The following is a 6,254-nucleotide window of genomic DNA, read 5'->3' on the forward strand; positions in this document are numbered from 1 at the left end:
AGTCTACGTGACATTTTTTATTATTATTTGAATGTTTATAGAAATTGGAAGCTTTAAAATATCAAAATTTTGTGACAAAAGGGTGTTCAACCCATGACCTTGAACTTGCATAAGGGAACACCTACCATTAAATCACTTTTGTTCTTTTGATTTATTTTCACCTCAAAAGATATATATTACATAGTTAATATTTATTTCCAAAATTGATTACTTGAATTGTTTAATATAAATTTTATTTCATTAAACTATATATATTTAAACTAAAATAATTATTTAATATTAAAACGTTATTTAATGAATAGTGTAATATTAAAATATATGTAATATTTTCACATATTAATGAAATAATAAGTATATGTAATATTTTAATATTAATTATATTATAAAATGACACAATTAGTTTAATATTTCCAATTATATTATAAAATGATATAATTATTTTAATATTAAAATATATTAATTAAACGTTTATCAATATTTGTTTACTTAAAATGTTATTTTAATTAGTTCATATTTTTTAAAATGATTATTTCATTAAAATGAAATTAATATTAAGATTAAAAATTATATATCAAAATATATTTAATATTAAAATGTATATATTACATATATTACATTAAGTATGGATATAAATTAAATAATTTCAGTTTATTAAGTACATATAGTATGAAATATATTCAGTTTATTAAGTACATATATTACATTAAATATTTTATTTTAAATATATTTAGTTTAATGAAATAGTTATATATTAAACTGAAATTAAAAAATTTAAGTATTCAATTTTAGAAATATATTTTAACTATGTAATATATAGTTAAAAATAAATCATAAGAAGCAAATTGATCGAATGGTAGGTGCCCCGTTGTATCTGCTTAAGGTCATGTGATAAACACCCTTTGGCAATCCAAATTATGGCAATATATATATATATATATATATATATATATATATATATATATATATATATATATATATATATATATATATATATATATATATATATATATATATATATATATATATATATATATATATATATATATATATATATATATATATATATATATATATATATATATATATATATACATACGGTTGAAGGTTTCAAAAATCTAAGGGTAACACGTGTGATATTAAAATATTACAAAAAGAAACTGACTTCTAATATAAAGAAAATAGTTTTAAAATATTTTTTATATTTAAATTATAAACAACATTAAAAATTAAAAAATAATTATAAGTCTTTTGATAGAACCTCAAAACTTTAAAATATCATAGTAAGATATAAAGGAAATAAATTTAAAAATATTTTTTATAATTGAATTATAAACAACACTAAAAACTAAAAATTATTTTCATGTCTTTTGATAGAGCCTCAAAACTTTAAAATATAATAGTAAGAGCCTCAAGATTTTATTAAAATTGATATATATGCATGAGGGGAGTTAAACTAGTAAAATAAATTATAAACTCTTATAAAATACTACATTGAATTAGATAAACTCTAATTAAGTTGTTCAAAAAATTTTAATTTTGATAACTTAATTTATTATCTATTTATTAAAATAAATAAAAAATTCTTAAGTTTTAATTTATTATTATAAAATAAAATTTTAATAATATATATTTTTATAAAATAATATATAAAGTAATAGAACTAGAGTCAATTATTAATATATCATATTTTATCATATAAATTTAATAATACATAAATTTGTTATATGATGATCTTTTTAAATATAATTGAAATATAATTTATATATATATTATTAAAAATTTATTTTTTTTAAAATTGAAAAACCATGATATTCCAAGACCACATCTGTAACCGTAAGCTACCACTCTAAAGTATTATATTTTTAGCAAACAATATATTTATTACTTATTATGTATTATAATATTTTAACTTTTTTTTATTTTGAGGCCCCCAATTTTTTAAGGTTGGATATGAGTCGAGTCGAAATCGCCTTAATTCGACTCGACTCATTAAAAATTGATTCAACTCAAATCTCGGTTCGAGTTCTAGACGAGTTTTTTTTAAACTAAAACTCGATTTATTATAAATTCACGAACAACTTGATTCAACTCGTTAGGTTTATCTCGTTTGGTTCAACTCTCTTGTTTTACGGACATACATTATTTTTAAAAAAAAATGTATTTATATGATGTTGATTTTATTTATATAATTATTTATAATTTTGTTTTACTCACTTGAGAATATAAATGATTAACTAAAATCGTTAGATTAAAAGAAAATATAAGATTAAAATATGGAGTAAATATTCAATTTGATTTTTAGAGATAATATAACCCTTCTTATATATAATCGAGTTGACTCATGAACCTATCGAGTCGAATTATGTATAGTTTAAGTTCAACTCATTTGATTAAAAAACTTAATATTTTACTCATATTCAACTCATTTGATTTATAAACCTAATTCAATCATTTAATTGTCGAATCGAATTCCAAACTATATTCGAGTTGACTTTTTCTTTATATATATTTATAATTTTATATATTTATAATTTTGACCCCTCTAACTAAAATATCTTATCGAGGATGTCCTTTGTATGTATTACAAATTTGACTTTAAACAACAAAATCGACCTCATTATTGCATCAAGAGGCATGGTGGTACCTTCTCATACACATTATGCAAATTACATCATGTTATTAACAAAAGGTAGTACTTTTTCAATTGATGCCATATGCAATTTTTTCCAAACATATGTTGATTATTTAGGACAAATTACCAACCTTTCAAAACCCATTATTTATGCATGCCGAATGACATAACATGTTCATTGATAAAATTGGCTTCACCATAGGATATCTGTCTTTTGTGTACTTATGAATGCCTATTGTCAAATATATTTAAAATAAATCTGAAACTATGCGTACAAATTTATATTAAAAACAAAACTACTTCAAGAAACATACAATTTTTTTCTAGAAGTTCACAAGGGTGAGAAAAGAAGAACTTTACAAGTTGACTGACCCATTTGATAAGAAGTCCATTGTAATTCACATTCTCATTGTCACGTCATGTCATGCCACTAGCAGTAAGATCATGCTTCAACCAACCAACGTTAGCTCATGTCCCTGTTGTTCTTCACACCCCGTCGTTGTTTCTCCGTCGCCACCGCTACCGTCGCCCAACCATCTATTACTAACAGTAACGACCCAGTTACATTTATAGCCACGCTCTTGTCTAAAACTACTAGTTCTCCTAACGCGCTTTTTGGAATCCAATCCCGCTTCTCTCAATTGGAACAATATCATCAGGTCTTACACTACGCTAGAAGCGCCTCAAAACGCACTTCGTATCTATGTTTCCATGTTGCGGGTCGGGGTTTTACCCGACTGGTATACTCTTCCGACTGTTGTTTGTGTGTCCATCTTGGCTCTGATGACTTGCAGCATCTCCATGATTTGACCCACGCTCCCTCACAGGTCCTCAAGTTTTGAGCTGACTCTTTCTAACTCGTATTCCTGTTCTGCCATTCTTTGTTGAGCATCGGCTCTGGTGTTGTACTGATGTTGAGGACTCAGTGTGAAACTGGAAGAAGACAGCAGAATGAGCTTTTATTTGAAGAATGACATGGTTGCATGTATGAATGCATGTATGGATGCATTTTTATGCAAAGCTCTTAGTTATCTTTGTTATTTATTTCAGCAATGTTAGGACATTTTATTTGCAAGATTTTGAATAAAAATAACAATAAATGAAATCCGGAATGACAAATTTCATTAATTCAAATTCAATATCAAATACAAGTGATTTAAATTCAAATTCAAGTAAAAGTGATTCAAATTCAAATTCAAGTATAAGTGATTCAAACTCAAGTACCGGTGAACTTAATTTCCATCTCAGCCCTTTTGATCATAGCAAGATCAGTGGTGAGCTCCTTCACCATTCACTTGCAAAACTTGACAAAGTTGAAAAATTGAGGAGGTGTGTTCTCTAGGCACATGCTCCAATCAGCTTCTTAGAGATTCTCTGGAAGTTCCAACATGTTAAGGTTAGCAAATCTAGCCAAGTTGATGAACTTGCCATTCCATTCAATATAGAGGTCTTGGAGCTTCTTAATGACACGCTGATCTTCGTCTAGGGCCGTTCTAGCCTCCCTATACATCCCCCTCCAATATACACAATCATTCTTCAAGATCATGTAAGTTGTATCACCTTCTTGGTTTTCCAAACCTGCAATCCTTCTATTAGCTTCTCCCAACTGGTACTCGAGGCAGAGACAATTCCTCTCAGCTCCCTCTTTCTGAAGGACCTCACAAGACAACTTATCTTTGCAATTCTTAAGAGTGTCCCTGAGTTCACGGATTCGAGCTTCATAGTCGAGTCCAACTTCTCTCTTCTCCACAAGAGACCTCTCCAACATTTTGTCCAACTCTTGAATTTTGAGGTGGGCTTTTTTGAGCTCCTCATTCTTGGGTTTGAATGCAAATTTTGTACTTATGAGAATATCATCAAGCTCATCCTTCCTTTCTTCAAATGTTCTTGCTCTCTTGTTGCTAGCTTTAAGGTCTCGGTCCTTCTCTTGACGTTCATCCTTCAGATTTTCATTTTCCAAAATGGTTCGATTAAGCTTAAGTCGTAACTCAGATTTTTCTAATTCAAGCTCCTTAATTTTGGCATTGAGCTTCTCAACGTCTTCAGGTAGTATAGGTTCTAGCTCGGGAACTGGAGGAAAAATAGAGGGATCAAATGGAAATGAGAGCTTAACCACTTGGACTCTTTCTCTTACCCAACGAGTGTAAGGCTCTTTCACAAGGACATTCCTCTTTCCAAAATCCTTACCTCTTATAACAATTGTTTTCCAGGATTTCTTAATCTTCTTCACAATTGAGTTGTCTGCATCAATGTCATGGAAAATGAAAGGCTCTAAAGCTTTAGCTTTTGGAGATCCGTTCATGGAGTAACCGTGTTGCATCAGAGATAACATAGGGTTGTAGTTGATGCAACCCCTAGTCCTTATCAAAAGTACATTAGGAAAGTCTCCAATGCTAATAATAATATTTAGGGTCTCCTAATCTTTGATATACCATTTGACATGACTGGTAGTACTGGAAGTTAACTTCTGAGAGGGTTTAAGTGTTTTGGAGGTGTAGTGTCCTTTTTTGGGCATGTGAGATCTGAACCAAGCACGCAACAACTAATTGCAACACAAAAGGGTTCCCCTTTCTTCTCATGATGCTCATGGAGGGCGTAATAGATAACATCTGAGAGAAAAGGTACTGGATTACCAGAAAGGAAGATTCTTATGGCCACATGATCCACGAAACCGTCAATATTCGGAAATAGTACTATCCCATAAACCAATAGGGCTAGCACATCATGTAATGCTTTCCATTTTCCATCTTTCTCCAACTTCACAACTTGTTCTTACAAAAACCATTTAGAAAGCTGAAGTTATTCTCTTGGCAGTGATGCCTTCATCAAACTTGGGAAATGGATCATGGTCCCTCAAATTCCGGCCCACGATTCTCTCCAACTCTTCCAAAGTAAGAGCTAATTGGAAGTAGGAAAAGGTGAAACAACATAGAGGTGGGTCGTAGAATTGAGCTATAGTCACAATTGTCATTGGTTCCATCTTTTCATTCAAAATACTCAGGATCCTCCCATAATCATCCATAAATTCAGTGAGCTTGATCACTTTGACACTCAACTTCTTCAAACTATCAAGGTCCACTTTCTTGTACTTGAATTGAAATGTGCTTCTTCTTTCAGGATTCATTTTCTCTTGCAAATGACTTAGATCCCTGAAACAAATGGAAGGCGACTAAGAGCTTTGCTTTCTATGCATATGCAATGAATGTAGATGAAATGCAATGTTTTTTTACATGTTCAAAGGTTCAAGGTAATGAGTGAATCTGATTGCTTTCCAAAATAGGTTCTCACCGGGTATGATCTAAGGCTTTTACAAAGGACCCAGAGTCATGGATCCACAAGAACGTTTGACACTTACGGCAAATTCTTGTTATGCATCAACTCTTTCAAGGGAATCTATTCTAGGCGAGGTTTTCGTATCGATCCTAACAAGGCATCCACCTCGCTGTAGCGGGGTATTCGTTACCATTAGAGATATTGACTAAATCCAAGGTAAATCATACAAGTCGAGTCGCCACCGCACTTCTATTTATCCAAAGGAATGGTTAGAAAGCGAACAAAAACCTAAAAGTTTTATCGAATCAAAAACTAGTAAAAATGTCAGAGATCTGGGTAAGGGGGTTGG

The sequence above is a fragment of the Lathyrus oleraceus genome, chromosome 7, assembly GCF_024323335.1.
Source record: "Lathyrus oleraceus cultivar Zhongwan6 chromosome 7, CAAS_Psat_ZW6_1.0, whole genome shotgun sequence".
NCBI classification, from domain to species: domain Eukaryota; kingdom Viridiplantae; phylum Streptophyta; class Magnoliopsida; order Fabales; family Fabaceae; genus Lathyrus; species Lathyrus oleraceus.